The sequence below is a fragment of the Anabrus simplex genome, chromosome 1 (assembly GCF_040414725.1).
Source record: "Anabrus simplex isolate iqAnaSimp1 chromosome 1, ASM4041472v1, whole genome shotgun sequence".
NCBI classification, from domain to species: domain Eukaryota; kingdom Metazoa; phylum Arthropoda; class Insecta; order Orthoptera; family Tettigoniidae; genus Anabrus; species Anabrus simplex.
The window spans coordinates 271,075,434-271,090,963 of record NC_090265.1 but is presented as its reverse complement, the minus strand read 5'-3'; positions in this window follow the sequence as shown (position 1 = coordinate 271,090,963).

Sequence of the window (15,530 nt, the reverse complement as noted above, 5' to 3'; positions counted from 1 at the left end):
ATATCCTCCATCACCTCAAGGAAACCACAAAATCAGCACATCCTCGCTAAACACCATCAACAGCAAGATCCATATACTAATGGTAAGACCAAAGACATAACATCACAAAATACCTCTTTGAACTGGCAGTCATTCAACCTCACAAGTTTAACAACATCCTCCAAATATATCCTCAAGCTAACAGTACAGATCACAGACCAAGCTTGGTATACCTGCACAACACATAATTGAATGCAGCTGTCATAACATATGCCTGAAATCACGCCTTGCACGACCTTTATTTACCGAAATATCCGGTCCTGTTTTTATAGACACACATTATGACCTATAGCCCTATTTTATGGGGAAAATCAGTAAAATACCACTTGGCTATGTGAGCTCGTTTACACAAATATCAAGCATCACCTGACGGCATAATAAAATAAACTGTATGACCCTCCTTACTGCAATATCGGGTCCTCAGTTAGCCACACCAAGTTCACCATGTAGACAAAGGCGCTATGGTCCCTTTTACTGAAATATCGGGCCATTCGTTACTCGTCGTCATTAATACCGTGGCGCTATGGTTAGCCCTTTACGAAAATTCGGCCAACACGATGGCTAGTGCCATTTATACTATGGTGCTATGGCCCCTTTACGGAATTTCGGCCACCACGTTGCTCGGCGCCATAAATACTATGGTGCTATGGCCCCTTTACGGAATTTCGGCCACCACGTTGCTCGGCGCCATAAATACTATGTGCCCTACTGCACTTTAGAGTTCCGTCCAGGCGAAGGCCGGTCTCGAACCCAGAGTACAGTAGTGAACGAACTCTCACGGACGTGAGCTGGTGCACATAGTCTTACCTGAACACAGTCCTCTTCATTCAGCCGGTACAGCGCTCTTCTCAGGGATAACATGGGTATAACGGGGCCACATAAAGATAAAATACTAGGACATGTGCCTACTCAGGTAAGAATTCGCTAAATCAAAATAAAATTAAAAAAATCTAACAGAAAACTCGCTGCATTCATAGTTTAACAAATAGGGATTTATTACACAAAATTGAATTATTTACAAATAAAAGATCATTTCAATATAATATGGTCAAATGACGCTGAGCTGATGACTACCAGTTCACTGCCTTCACGAACTGCAGTACTGCAACAAGCATGTTACAATAGGGTAAGTAACGAAGTTTAGAAAGATGGTTATCTGCTTGATTACACAAAATAATGATTCCCCTAAAAATATACAATGCCTCGCGTCGTCGAACCCCGGTGCAAACAAAAATCACCACCAAATTTACAATGACCTGACTTGGTCACGAACCCTAGTCCTATGACAGATAAGGTGTCCAAGATACCTATGCAAACAATATGAAAGAATCCAATCAACCCGTACAAGGGTGTCAGTATAAAACGGGCCAGTGTTAAAATATTACGTAAAACAAATAGGACATAAAAAGATCACTCCCTGCTTTCAAAACATGAAGGTCGTTTCTTCCCCAGGCACCCTTGACAAGCTGCAGACGACAATAACCAACTCACTAGCCTGTGACGTCAAGCTCAACGACCTCCACCCTCTTCACTTTGCTTGCGGCAGCCCCTAATTTATGAGCACAAATGGTTGACAGGCTAAATTCTTGCCTTTCAAAAGAACTCTTCACGTAGTCAGCTGCTAAAGCCCTCATTTAAATATACCTGGGCTATCTGCCCCTGTCTCAATACCTCCAGCGATATAACTCATCTTATTTCCGCCTCCCATGGGCTCAACCTTGATACGACAAAGACACAAATCAATATGCGATAAACACATGGCCATACTAGGCCTCTCCAATACGTACTCTCAACTGCGCTGGGCTCTCTCATATCAATCGCTAATCTTATTTCGGCCTCTCATGGGCTCATATCTCTCAATATTCGGACTCGCTCGCTCTATTAGTGAATCTGGGTGAATTACTGGTCATGTCTTGGTCACCACAACACATATTTACGTCTGCAGAAACAAATGCCTAAATGCGATCAAATAAAAGTACCTATCTGTAGACTAACCTCCTATGCCCAAATGAGTTCAATCAGACCCTTACAAAAACACGTACATTAAAATAACGCAATTACAATGAACCATAACTTCGCTAACAAGGACTATACAAATAACATCTACCTTAAAGTACGGGGTTCGAGTTTGAGGCCTAGCTCTATATTACAAGGGAACTTCTCCTATTACCCCAAATCAGTTGACTGACGGCCCCCATATTCCTATCTAAATTTAAATGACATGCTTGAAACAGAATTGGAAAGCTCTGACCTTAATTTAGAAGACATAGCGGAGCGGCCATCCCTGTGGACCACTGGATCTACCACATTCTGATAGACTGCCGAGCTTGCATCAGGTACTGTTGACCACTTGGAGACATTCTTGCTGGTGTGGTGTCTTCGTACAGCTCCCTCTGTAGTCGGAAGGTGTCCTCTTCGATGTTGTGCTGGTCAGGTGCTCCCAACGTTCCTGGATCGATGCCCGTTGTTGTGTTGGCTTCAGCTCCTGGTTGTGGCTTCTTTGCAATGATGCTGTCAGACACTCGTTCTGACTTGATGCTGGGGTAACTGAAAATAAATTCATATATTACAGACTGTCCAAACTCGATGCCTGTCTTCACTGTTAGCGTGTCTCACACGTCACACTGACCAAGTCTCGTTCAGAGTTTTAACCTGGTACACAATCGTTTCTTCACTACTCTCAGTCACTGTTCTATCACCCTATCACATGGACAACATATAGTTTTAGAATTCCTAACCTGAGCCAATAATAATTCTAGCATTTCGTCTGCAATCCCTTGACCTCACAGAAATATGGAGCTACTAGTTCATTAGTCTCTTATAAGCAGTACCTCATCTCCCCATAGCATAATCTCACAGGTAAAATCTTCAACTCCTCTGAATATTCCAGTTGATTACTTACATCTTTGCAGAAATAGCAGTACAGGTAGTCGGTGTAGCTTGAAGACAAAGCGTTGTTCTCAGCACCAACACGCAGTATGACGATTCGTTCCCGCAGCCTCTCGGTCCACGAATGACTCTGATATGCCCTGGCGGCCTTAATTTATAATTCCGGGTCGCGTCATCAAGCCGCTTGGCTGCGTGCAATCTTAGCGTGCCCGGGAAACTTTCCCGCATTAATTATATCATGGGCTCAAATTAACGAATGCATTAACTAATGCAGCCCTAATGCCTATCAAAATAAAGCGGAAATAATACAGGTTGCAATTCTTGTCTCAAATCCAATGCAACTCTTCTGTAACCACAGATATTAATTTATTTCATTCTTCCCTCCTAGAATAAGTTTAGCCGCGAACTGGAAAGCGTCCCCAAACTTCATCAAGAGGCTTGGCTTGGGACATAACTTCTTTTAATGAGTTCTGGAGATTTCTCATAATGACGCTCGCGCTCACTTCACATAAGAACGCTTCTTCTGGACCCCTTTATGACATATACTGTAAGACATCGGCTTCGTGGGTGGCCTAGTATTATTCCAATATCCACTACTCAAATTAATACAATTGCTCTAATGAACAGAATGGTTCATAGCCCCCCGTGAACGACAAAATAAAATTTTGTCAAGAATTTTATTTTCCCAAAATCCAAGATCATTTTCTCATTGCAATCATATCTGCTGTCAATATTCAAAACTTCAGGGCATGGGACTATCTTCAGCTACAGACATGATAGCCTCCCTATCCTTCCTAACTTGGTAATAGGCATCCAGCAGAGTTAGAAATCTCCGGTGGTTACTCTCGCAGTCTTGACACTCCGTTTCTTTGCGCTGCTCAGATAGCTGTTTCTGGTCGCCTGGAGAAATCATATTCACTTCTTCTTCTTCTTCTTCTTCTTCTTCTTCACCATTGGGTACCTCTGGTTGTTCTTCTTCGCTGTCATTTTCATCTTCTTCCGGAATGATAACCTCCTCTCTGGCAATATTTTCGGTCTCTTCGTCCTCATGTTCTTCTTCCTCTTCTTCGCCTCCTTCTTCTTCTTCTTCTTCCAGATTATCTAATTGATATTGGCCGGGTTGGAAAAAGGGCTTAAGGTTTGATGAGTTACAGACCTTAGTCACTGTAGCGTCCAAGCTTTGTACCTTGTATGAGTTATTTTCATAACTATGAATTATTCTATACGGTCCAGTGTATAGCTCAGCGAACTTATGGTAGTATCTCTCCGTAGGGTTAGAGACAGTGGGTGTCTTAACTAACACTAACTCGTGATCTAGTTGCGGATCCCTGTTAAATTCATCTTAAATTCTCTTCATTCGTCATGATGTTCCATGAATATAATTCATACAATAAATTTATAACTACTGGTTATCATCAGTTTTCTATTTACAATACTACTTATATACAGTGGTGTTTATCTAAATGGCTCTTCTATTTGCCAAACTTACAGAAGTTCCCTGTCTCACGGCCATTTCGCAACTTTCTTCACACCCTGTCTCATTCATGCGGCCTTCTAGCCTGCAGAGGTTCCTGGCACTACGTGTTTGTTTCCTTCTGTAGTTAAAGAGGTTCCCTCTCTCTGTTCCGCTCTTTCTTTTGTGGAGTAAGAGACATTCCTTTCTCTCGGTTTTCCAGTCACTTTTCTTCCGCCTTATTTCACGACATGCGGAAAGCCACCTCTTCGCAACAGCACGTTTTCTCCTCAGCTGTTCCACGTAGCTTCTCGGTTCAAGCATTCGTCCCTCTTTCATATCTTCTTTTCGCCGCTTCTTCTTCCTCTTGATGGTTCCACTCTTCCACCTACGGCGTATTCTCACTTGTTTCCCGAACCAACCAAACTGGTATCGGTATTTTTGTTTCTTCTTGCGTCTCTTGTATGACTTAGTTCTCTTTCCTTCATTTTGCTTCGAATGCTGGTTATACCATTGATCGTCTCCTTCCTTTCCGGCTGCTATTTCTTGAAGATACTTTCCAATCGTTTCCCTTTGATTATTTTGTGCGTCCCCGGTCGGGTCTCGCATTTCTCGTCGTCCAGAAATCCCATTAACGTTGTTTGCTATTTTCCTTCTTATCTCATCTGCCTCGACCTTGGATACTGTTACCCATTCCAGACTCTTTTCTTCTACCGTAGAATTTACGAGGTCTTCGCCCTCAGACGTCGTCGCGTAGTACTTGAGCTCAGCCCCTTCTGACAGGACTATGTTGCCAGATCTCTGCACAATGTGATTCTTGAACTGCTCTTCTTTTCCTTCCTGTAGCCAAACCAAAGTTGCCATTTCCCCAGCTTCCTTGCTTCGGTCTGTCTCCACCTCCGTACTTTCCGTGTCATTCAATCCTTCTTCTGAGGCTACCGTAATATTCTCGTTTCCTGGTGTATCTTCCCTTTCTGCTTCTGTCTCCTGAACCATTGGACTGTTTGTATCAGATTGCTCCATTCGCATCACTTCATTTTCGGGCGGTTCACCCGGTGAATCAGACTGCTGAACTTCTTTGATAATTTCCTCCTCGGACACCTTATCGCTGACTTTACCTTCCTTATTCTCTTCCGTGGTTTGCTCTTTCCTCCCAACTCCTTCTCGAGTCCTCGCCTCCATACTGTCTTCGACTTTCTGCTCTACTTTTTCTAGCCTCTCTTGGGTATAATCTATGCGATCTATTGCTGCTACCAGTTCTTCTTTAACGGTTTTCAGTTCGGCCTGAGTCTCCTGATCTTTTTCTTCCATACGCTGTTCTATTCCCTCGATACTCTTCTTTACTTCCAGGATTTGCTTCTCTACCGTTCTGTACGATTCTTCCATCTGTTGACTCAACTTCTCGGTCGTGGTAACACAGCACAGCCGTACATTTTCTATTTTGGTATCTAATTCTGCTATGGTTTCCCTAGTCGCTTCATTTTCAGAGGCCAATTGCTCCAAACGAATGCTAGTGTGTTCCCTTAGCTCAGTTATTTGGTTAGCTACCCGTGTTTCGGTGCGTACTACTTGTTCGGTCACCTTTTCTTCGCACTCCGCGATTTTCTCCGTAAGTTGCTCGGTTACGTGTACTGTAAGTTCTTTTATCTGATCCGAGTTCCTAATTTCTTGTTCTTTAAATTGAGCACTGACTTGGTCGTTCAAACGTTCCCCCAGCGCCACAAACTGTACCTCGCTTTTGGCACACTGTTCCGTGAACAGCTCACTATTCCTATCCGTTTGTCCTTTAATAGCTCCTACATCCTCTCTAAGCGTAGTCTGTTGTCCTTTAATAATTCCTACCTCCTCTTTAAGCGCCACAAACTGTTCCTCGCTTTTTGCACATTGTTCTTTTATCTGCTCGCTGAGTTGCCTCAGCATCTCTCCTATGTCTACCGACATTCCACTCACTTGTTATAAAGTCCGGCGGGAAAAGCCGCTCCGTATGTCCTCGATTAAATTTCAAATACTATAAATTTCCTACACTTTCTAATTTATCAAAATGTTCCTACTGCTAAACTCTCGAACTTTCAAAGCCTAAATTTGCTACCTCAATCTAATATCATGTCATTCAAACATAGGGTAACCGTCAGTACAACACTATGATACAAAATCTATACAACACAAACATAAAATTCTCCCATAAAATGTCATAAACCAGCAAAAACTACCACATGCAAAAATCCAAGCTATACGGTTATACACCTGGAAAACACAACACCCTGCAGGTCAAATCCCCGCACGAATATCCTCCATCACCTCAAGGAAACCACAAAATCAGCACATCCTCGCTAAACACCATCAACAGCAAGATCCATATACTAATGGTAAGACCAAAGACATAACATCACAAAATACCTCTTTGAACTGGCAGTCATTCAACCTCACAAGTTTAACAACATCCTCCAAATATATCCTCAAGCTAACAGTACAGATCACAGACCAAACTTGGTATACCTGCACAACACATAATTGAATGCAGCTGTCATAACATATGCCTGAAATCACGCCTTGCACGACCTTTATTTACCGAAATATCCGGTCCTGTTTTTATAGACACACATTATGACCTATAGCCCTATTTTATGGGGAAAATCAGTAAAATACCACTTGGCTATGTGAGCTCGTTTACACAAATATCAAGCATCACCTGACGGCATAATAAAATAAACTGTATGACCCTCCTTACTGCAATATCGGGTCCTCAGTTAGCCACACCAAGTTCACCATGTAGACAAAGGCGCTATGGTCCCTTTTACTGAAATATCGGGCCATTCGTTACTCGTCGTCATTAATACCGTGGCGCTATGGTTAGCCCTTTACGAAAATTCGGCCAACACGATGGCTAGTGCCATTTATACTATGGTGCTATGGCCCCTTTACGGAATTTCGGCCACCACGTTGCTCGGCGCCATAAATACTATGGTGCTATGGCCCCTTTACGGAATTTCGGCCACCACGTTGCTCGGCGCCATAAATACTATGTGCCCTACTGCACTTTAGAGTTCCGTCCAGGCGAAGGCCGGTCTCGAACCCAGAGTACAGTAGTGAACGAACTCTCACGGACGTGAGCTGGTGCACATAGTCTTACCTGAACACAGTCCTCTTCATTCAGCCGGTACAGCGCTCTTCTCAGGGATAACATGGGTATAACGGGGCCACATAAAGATAAAATACTAGGACATGTGCCTACTCAGGTAAGAATTCGCTAAATCAAAATAAAATTAAAAAAATCTAACAGAAAACTCGCTGCATTCATAGTTTAACAAATAGGGATTTATTACACAAAATTGAATTATTTACAAATAAAAGATCATTTCAATATAATATGGTCAAATGACGCTGAGCTGATGACTACCAGTTCACTGCCTTCACGAACTGCAGTACTGCAACAAGCATGTTACAATAGGGTAAGTAACGAAGTTTAGAAAGATGGTTATCTGCTTGATTACACAAAATAATGATTCCCCTAAAAATATACAATGCCTCGCGTCGTCGAACCCCGGTGCAAACAAAAATCACCACCAAATTTACAATGACCTGACTTGGTCACGAACCCTAGTCCTATGACAGGTAAGGTGTCCAAGATACCTATGCAAACAATATGAAAGAATCCAATCAACCCGTACAAGGGTGTCAGTATAAAACGGGCCAGTGTTAAAATATTACGTAAAACAAATAGGACATAAAAAGATCACTCCCTGCTTTCAAAACATGAAGGTCGTTTCTTCCCCAGGCACCCTTGACAAGCTGCAGACGACAATAACCAACTCACTAGCCTGTGACGTCAAGCTCAACGACCTCCACCCTCTTCACTTTGCTTGCGGCAGCCCCTAATTTATGAGCACAAATGGTTGACAGGCTAAATTCTTGCCTTTCAAAAGAACTCTTCACGTAGTCAGCTGCTAAAGCCCTCATTTAAATATACCTGGGCTATCTGCCCCTGTCTCAATACCTCCAGCGATATAACTCATCTTATTTCCGCCTCCCATGGGCTCAACCTTGATACGACAAAGACACAAATCAATATGCGATAAACACATGGCCATACTAGGCCTCTCCAATACGTACTCTCAACTGCGCTGGGCTCTCTCATATCAATCGCTAATCTTATTTCGGCCTCTCATGGGCTCATATCTCTCAATATTCGGACTCGCTCGCTCTATTAGTGAATCTGGGTGAATTACTGGTCATGTCTTGGTCACCACAACACATATCTACGTCTGCAGAAACAAATGCCTAAATGCGATCAAATAAAAGTACCTATCTGTAGACTAACCTCCTATGCCCAAATGAGTTCAATCAGACCCTTACAAAAACACGTACATTAAAATAACGCAATTACAATGAACCATAACTTCGCTAACAAGGACTATACAAATAACATCTACCTTAAAGTACGGGGTTCGAGTTTGAGGCCTAGCTCTATATTACAAGGGAACTTCTCCTATTACCCCAAATCAGTTGACTGACGGCCCCCATATTCCTATCTAAATTTAAATGACATGCTTGAAACAGAATTGGAAAGCTCTGACCTTAATTTAGAAGACATAGCGGAGCGGCCATCCCTGTGGACCACTGGATCTACCACATTCTGATAGACTGCCGAGCTTGCATCAGGTACTGTTGACCACTTGGAGACATTCTTGCTGGTGTGGTGTCTTCGTACAGCTCCCTCTGTAGTCGGAAGGTGTCCTCTTCGATGTTGTGCTGGTCAGGTGCTCCCAACGTTCCTGGATCGATGCCCGTTGTTGTGTTGGCTTCAGCTCCTGGTTGTGGCTTCTTTGCAATGATGCTGTCAGACACTCGTTCTGACTTGATGCTGGGGTAACTGAAAATAAATTCATATATTACAGACTGTCCAAACTCGATGCCTGTCTTCACTGTTAGCGTGTCTCACACGTCACACTGACCAAGTCTCGTTCAGAGTTTTAACCTGGTACACAATCGTTTCTTCACTACTCTCAGTCACTGTTCTATCACCCTATCACATGGACAACATATAGTTTTAGAATTCCTAACCTGAGCCAATAATAATTCTAGCATTTCGTCTGCAATCCCTTGACCTCACAGAAATATGGAGCTACTAGTTCATTAGTCTCTTATAAGCAGTACCTCATCTCCCCATAGCATAATCTCACAGGTAAAATCTTCAACTCCTCTGAATATTCCAGTTGATTACTTACATCTTTGCAGAAATAGCAGTACAGGTAGTCGGTGTAGCTTGAAGACAAAGCGTTGTTCTCAGCACCAACACGCAGTATGACGATTCGTTCCCGCAGCCTCTCGGTCCACGAATGACTCTGATATGCCCTGGCGGCCTTAATTTATAATTCCGGGTCGCGTCATCAAGCCGCTTGGCTGCGTGCAATCTTAGCGTGCCCGGGAAACTTTCCCGCATTAATTATATCATGGGCTCAAATTAACGAATGCATTAACTAATGCAGCCCTAATGCCTATCAAAATAAAGCGGAAATAATACAGGTTGCAATTCTTGTCTCAAATCCAATGCAACTCTTCTGTAACCACAGATATTAATTTATTTCATTCTTCCCTCCTAGAATAAGTTTAGCCGCGAACTGGAAAGCGTCCCCAAACTTCATCAAGAGGCTTGGCTTGGGACATAACTTCTTTTAATGAGTTCTGGAGATTTCTCATAATGACGCTCGCGCTCACTTCACATAAGAACGCTTCTTCTGGACCCCTTTATGACATATACTGTAAGACATCGGCTTCGTGGGTGGCCTAGTATTATTCCAATATCCACTACTCAAATTAATACAATTGCTCTAATGAACAGAATGGTTCATAGCCCCCCGTGAACGACAAAATAAAATTTTGTCAAGAATTTTATTTTCCCAAAATCCAAGATCATTTTCTCATTGCAATCATATCTGCTGTCAATATTCAAAACTTCAGGGCATGGGACTATCTTCAGCTACAGACATGATAGCCTCCCTATCCTTCCTAACTTGGTAATAGGCATCCAGCAGAGTTAGAAATCTCCGGTGGTTACTCTCGCAGTCTTGACACTCCGTTTCTTTGCGCTGCTCAGATAGCTGTTTCTGGTCGCCTGGAGAAATCATATTCACTTCTTCTTCTTCTTCTTCTTCTTCTTCACCATTGGGTACCTCTGGTTGTTCTTCTTCGCTGTCATTTTCATCTTCTTCCGGAATGATAACCTCCTCTCTGGCAATATTTTCGGTCTCTTCGTCCTCATGTTCTTCTTCCTCTTCTTCGCCTCCTTCTTCTTCTTCTTCTTCCAGATTATCTAATTGATATTGGCCGGGTTGGAAAAAGGGCTTAAGGTTTGATGAGTTACAGACCTTAGTCACTGTAGCGTCCAAGCTTTGTACCTTGTATGAGTTATTTTCATAACTATGAATTATTCTATACGGTCCAGTGTATAGCTCAGCGAACTTATGGTAGTATCTCTCCGTAGGGTTAGAGACAGTGGGTGTCTTAACTAACACTAACTCGTGATCTAGTTGCGGATCCCTGTTAAATTCATCTTAAATTCTCTTCATTCGTCATGATGTTCCATGAATATAATTCATACAATAAATTTATAACTACTGGTTATCATCAGTTTTCTATTTACAATACTACTTATATACAGTGGTGTTTATCTAAATGGCTCTTCTATTTGCCAAACTTACAGAAGTTCCCTGTCTCACGGCCATTTCGCAACTTTCTTCACACCCTGTCTCATTCATGCGGCCTTCTAGCCTGCAGAGGTTCCTGGCACTACGTGTTTGTTTCCTTCTGTAGTTAAAGAGGTTCCCTCTCTCTGTTCCGCTCTTTCTTTTGTGGAGTAAGAGACATTCCTTTCTCTCGGTTTTCCAGTCACTTTTCTTCCGCCTTATTTCACGACATGCGGAAAGCCACCTCTTCGCAACAGCACGTTTTCTCCTCAGCTGTTCCACGTAGCTTCTCGGTTCAAGCATTCGTCCCTCTTTCATATCTTCTTTTCGCCGCTTCTTCTTCCTCTTGATGGTTCCACTCTTCCACCTACGGCGTATTCTCACTTGTTTCCCGAACCAACCAAACTGGTATCGGTATTTTTGTTTCTTCTTGCGTCTCTTGTATGACTTAGTTCTCTTTCCTTCATTTTGCTTCGAATGCTGGTTATACCATTGATCGTCTCCTTCCTTTCCGGCTGCTATTTCTTGAAGATACTTTCCAATCGTTTCCCTTTGATTATTTTGTGCGTCCCCGGTCGGGTCTCGCATTTCTCGTCGTCCAGAAATCCCATTAACGTTGTTTGCTATTTTCCTTCTTATCTCATCTGCCTCGACCTTGGATACTGTTACCCATTCCAGACTCTTTTCTTCTACCGTAGAATTTACGAGGTCTTCGCCCTCAGACGTCGTCGCGTAGTACTTGAGCTCAGCCCCTTCTGACAGGACTATGTTGCCAGATCTCTGCACAATGTGATTCTTGAACTGCTCTTCTTTTCCTTCCTGTAGCCAAACCAAAGTTGCCATTTCCCCAGCTTCCTTGCTTCGGTCTGTCTCCACCTCCGTACTTTCCGTGTCATTCAATCCTTCTTCTGAGGCTACCGTAATATTCTCGTTTCCTGGTGTATCTTCCCTTTCTGCTTCTGTCTCCTGAACCATTGGACTGTTTGTATCAGATTGCTCCATTCGCATCACTTCATTTTCGGGCGGTTCACCCGGTGAATCAGACTGCTGAACTTCTTTGATAATTTCCTCCTCGGACACCTTATCGCTGACTTTACCTTCCTTATTCTCTTCCGTGGTTTGCTCTTTCCTCCCAACTCCTTCTCGAGTCCTCGCCTCCATACTGTCTTCGACTTTCTGCTCTACTTTTTCTAGCCTCTCTTGGGTATAATCTATGCGATCTATTGCTGCTACCAGTTCTTCTTTAACGGTTTTCAGTTCGGCCTGAGTCTCCTTATCTTTTTCTTCCATACGCTGTTCTATTCCCTCGATACTCTTCTTTACTTCCAGGATTTGCTTCTCTACCGTTCTGTACGATTCTTCCATCTGTTGACTCAACTTCTCGGTCGTGGTAACACAGCACAGCCGTACATTTTCTATTTTGGTATCTAATTCTGCTATGGTTTCCCTAGTCGCTTCATTTTCAGAGGCCAATTGCTCCAAACGAATGCTAGTGTGTTCCCTTAGCTCAGTTATTTGGTTAGCTACCCGTGTTTCGGTGCGTACTACTTGTTCGGTCACCTTTTCTTCGCACTCCGCGATTTTCTCCGTAAGTTGCTCGGTTACGTGTACTGTAAGTTCTTTTATCTGATCCGAGTTCCTAATTTCTTGTTCTTTAAATTGAGCACTGACTTGGTCGTTCAAACGTTCCCCCAGCGCCACAAACTGTACCTCGCTTTTGGCACACTGTTCCGTGAACAGCTCACTATTCCTATCCGTTTGTCCTTTAATAGCTCCTACATCCTCTCTAAGCGTAGTCTGTTGTCCTTTAATAATTCCTACCTCCTCTTTAAGCGCCACAAACTGTTCCTCGCTTTTTGCACATTGTTCTTTTATCTGCTCGCTGAGTTGCCTCAGCATCTCTCCTATGTCTACCGACATTCCACTCACTTGTTATAAAGTCCGGCGGGAAAAGCCGCTCCGTATGTCCTCGATTAAATTTCAAATACTATAAATTTCCTACACTTTCTAATTTATCAAAATGTTCCTACTGCTAAACTCTCGAACTTTCAAAGCCTAAATTTGCTACCTCAATCTAATATCATGTCATTCAAACATAGGGTAACCGTCAGTACAACACTATGATACAAAATCTATACAACACAAACATAAAATTCTCCCATAAAATGTCATAAACCAGCAAAAACTACCACATGCAAAAATCCAAGCTATACGGTTATACACCTGGAAAACACAACACCCTGCAGGTCAAATCCCCGCACGAATATCCTCCATCACCTCAAGGAAACCACAAAATCAGCACATCCTCGCTAAACACCATCAACAGCAAGATCCATATACTAATGGTAAGACCAAAGACATAACATCACAAAATACCTCTTTGAACTGGCAGTCATTCAACCTCACAAGTTTAACAACATCCTCCAAATATATCCTCAAGCTAACAGTACAGATCACAGACCAAACTTGGTATACCTGCACAACACATAATTGAATGCAGCTGTCATAACATATGCCTGAAATCACGCCTTGCACGACCTTTATTTACCGAAATATCCGGTCCTGTTTTTATAGACACACATTATGACCTATAGCCCTATTTTATGGGGAAAATCAGTAAAATACCACTTGGCTATGTGAGCTCGTTTACACAAATATCAAGCATCACCTGACGGCATAATAAAATAAACTGTATGACCCTCCTTACTGCAATATCGGGTCCTCAGTTAGCCACACCAAGTTCACCATGTAGACAAAGGCGCTATGGTCCCTTTTACTGAAATATCGGGCCATTCGTTACTCGTCGTCATTAATACGGTGGCGCTATGGTTAGCCCTTTACGAAAATTCGGCCAACACGATGGCTAGTGCCATTTATACTATGGTGCTATGGCCCCTTTACGGAATTTCGGCCACCACGTTGCTCGGCGCCATAAATACTATGGTGCTATGGCCCCTTTACGGAATTTCGGCCACCACGTTGCTCGGCGCCATAAATACTATGTGCCCTACTGCACTTTAGAGTTCCGTCCAGGCGAAGGCCGGTCTCGAACCCAGAGTACAGTAGTGAACGAACTCTCACGGACGTGAGCTGGTGCACATAGTCTTACCTGAACACAGTCCTCTTCATTCAGCCGGTACAGCGCTCTTCTCAGGGATAACATGGGTATAACGGGGCCACATAAAGATAAAATACTAGGACATGTGCCTACTCAGGTAAGAATTCGCTAAATCAAAATAAAATTAAAAAAATCTAACAGAAAACTCGCTGCATTCATAGTTTAACAAATAGGGATTTATTACACAAAATTGAATTATTTACAAATAAAAGATCATTTCAATATAATATGGTCAAATGACGCTGAGCTGATGACTACCAGTTCACTGCCTTCACGAACTGCAGTACTGCAACAAGCATGTTACAATAGGGTAAGTAACGAAGTTTAGAAAGATGGTTATCTGCTTGATTACACAAAATAATGATTCCCCTAAAAATATACAATGCCTCGCGTCGTCGAACCCCGGTGCAAACAAAAATCACCACCAAATTTACAATGACCTGACTTGGTCACGAACCCTAGTCCTATGACAGATAAGGTGTCCAAGATACCTATGCAAACAATATGAAAGAATCCAATCAACCCGTACAAGGGTGTCAGTATAAAACGGGCCAGTGTTAAAATATTACGTAAAACAAATAGGACATAAAAAGATCACTCCCTGCTTTCAAAACATGAAGGTCGTTTCTTCCCCAGGCACCCTTGACAAGCTGCAGACGACAATAACCAACTCACTAGCCTGTGACGTCAAGCTCAACGACCTCCACCCTCTTCACTTTGCTTGCGGCAGCCCCTAATTTATGAGCACAAATGGTTGACAGGCTAAATTCTTGCCTTTCAAAAGAACTCTTCACGTAGTCAGCTGCTAAAGCCCTCATTTAAATATACCTGGGCTATCTGCCCCTGTCTCAATACCTCCAGCGATATAACTCATCTTATTTCCGCCTCCCATGGGCTCAACCTTGATACGACAAAGACACAAATCAATATGCGATAAACACATGGCCATACTAGGCCTCTCCAATACGTACTCTCAACTGCGCTGGGCTCTCTCATATCAATCGCTAATCTTATTTCGGCCTCTCATGGGCTCATATCTCTCAATATTCGGACTCGCTCGCTCTATTAGTGAATCTGGGTGAATTACTGGTCATGTCTTGGTCACCACAACACATATTTACGTCTGCAGAAACAAATGCCTAAATGCGATCAAATAAAAGTACCTATCTGTAGACTAACCTCCTATGCCCAAATGAGTTCAATCAGACCCTTACAAAAACACGTACATTAAAATAACGCAATTACAATGAACCATAACTTCGCTAACAAGGACTATACAAATAACATCTACCTTAAAGTACGGGGTTCGAGTTTGAGGCCTAGCTCTATATTACAAGGGAACTTCTCC